The sequence below is a fragment of the Neophocaena asiaeorientalis genome, unplaced genomic scaffold (genome assembly GCF_003031525.2).
Source record: "Neophocaena asiaeorientalis asiaeorientalis breed wild unplaced genomic scaffold, Neophocaena_asiaeorientalis_V1.1 scaffold6, whole genome shotgun sequence".
NCBI classification, from domain to species: domain Eukaryota; kingdom Metazoa; phylum Chordata; class Mammalia; order Artiodactyla; family Phocoenidae; genus Neophocaena; species Neophocaena asiaeorientalis.
Genome location: NW_020174424.1, coordinates 607,999 through 610,171, shown reverse-complemented (window position 1 = coordinate 610,171; position 2,173 = coordinate 607,999).

Here is a 2,173-nt window from a genome sequence, read left to right as displayed (position 1 = left end):
ATGTCTTGCTTTTCTGCAGTTAATTTCTTCCTCCTTCTATTTTTCACTGATCATTTGGCCTATAGAAGGCCCCAAACCTAACATACGTCTGCTGCTTGTGACTTCTATTATTTCATGCATCTTTTATGCAGTTCGTTGCAGAGCTGATCTAGTTTATAGCAAACCATTTTAAAGTGCCAGTCATGGAGACATATCCATGAGCTATAAATTTAATATCATGAAAATGCATAGTAAATTAGAGCAAGGTAAGTTTGATACTAATGTTTTCCTTAAAAATATATATATGTACCATAAATATATATATGCAAATATTATATATTTGTGTTTATACCTTCAAACATAATATATACAGTATCAAAAGTTGCTTCTAAATTATCTTGTTCTAAAATTCATTCTAACTGGGTAAAGTTATTGCTCTATGAGCTAAAATTTGTAAATAGATGAATTCATTAATTGATTTGTTCATCCTAAAAATATTTACTGAGTTAAAATTTGCCAACTGCCACATTCATTCACTCATTCATTCATACCTCAACACAACAATCATTAATTGATTCTCTCCTTAAATCAATGCACTATACCACAGTGAATAGGATATTGTCCTTTCACTAAGAAACTCAGAGGAATTTTTGCTAAAAGTGATAGTAGAGGCTCCATCTTGTCTCTGCCTAAGGGGTTAAGGGAATGTTTTCTTTTGGCTGGGGAAATTCTGCATTTAGGAAATTAGGAAACATTTGGACAGCTCTATTAAATGATAATTACCTCTTGACAGATATCGATAAAATTTAATCAGTAACACTGAATATGTTTAGATGAGTTTGAGAAGAGTAACATACTTGGTATGATATGCATTTGTAAGTGCTAAAATGTTTAGGATATTAATAAGGAAACATAAAACTAGAGTGACCTTTAATCTTGTAATTGCAAATGGAAATACATATGCGCCTAATCAAAAGGCCTTGTGCTGCGTATCTAAAAGTTAGGTACATTCCCGATTCACTGGGTCTTCAAAATTGAGATTCTGTATCTTAGAGAGCATTTCTATCCATACTTCCACAAGTTGTAAGCCATTTAGGATAAGGTGATAATGGATAGCAGTTAAAAAGAGGCTTTCCAGTTACACAGACTTGAGTTCAAATTCTGAGTTAGTCATTTATTAGTGTGACCTAGGGCAGATATTTAACCTCAGCCTGCAATTTCCTTGTTCATAAAATAATAACAGCCACTTCACAGGGTTGTTATAATAATTAAATGAGATAATGTACAAAAAGCTTCAGTGACACTTCCTGGCATTGAGCAAATGCTTAAGGCATAGCACTATTATTAGTCATGATTTTCTTTTCAGGTCAATTCTCAAAGTAACCAATTTCAAGAGCACCTAAAGATATTGTGTTGGTCTGTGCTTTTAAACTAACTAATCTGGGGGCTTACTTTGTAGCCTGCCAATCAAGCAAAATGATTCTGATTATCCAGTTTACCAACCTAATATCTGGGACTAGAAACTATGCTTCCCTTTTTGATCCCCTCAGTCATCCACTAATGAGCTATCTTACATAGAAAAATCCTTTTAGTTTAATAGAGTTGAGATATTAATAAAAGGTAGCATAACTTACATGCACTAAGTTATTGGTAATGATCTGATAAGCAAATCCTAAGCAGAACCATTTTTCTCCCATTTGTATTTAATTATTAGTTAACTTATGGATTGCCAGGTGCTGATTAAAACTGCCCAGCCAAATTCCAAACATGAGTGAGACGGGGACTCTCCCATGAAAGCTACACTCCTGGGTTTTCCTTCTGACTACTCCCCATTTTAACGTGGCCCCTTTTCATTCCCTCTACCTGTGTACAGTAAAAGAGTTATTCTAAGAAAACCTGTTGAAAATGGCCACGTGGAACCATCTTAGTCATCTTTGCTAAACAATCATGCGTACGTGAAAGAATATATTCAAGCTGCAGATGTGGAATAGAGTGATTCATAGCATGTTGGAGATTTCAGTTATTCAGAACCAGAGCTATTTGACTGTAAACATAGACATATTTAGGACTGGATGGAAAAAGAAAGAAAATAACTTTTTATGGAGTTTCCAGTGTATGCCACGCACTACGAAGACACTTTCACATGTTACCACACTTAATTCTCACAAAGACCTTGGAATGCATTATCAGTCCA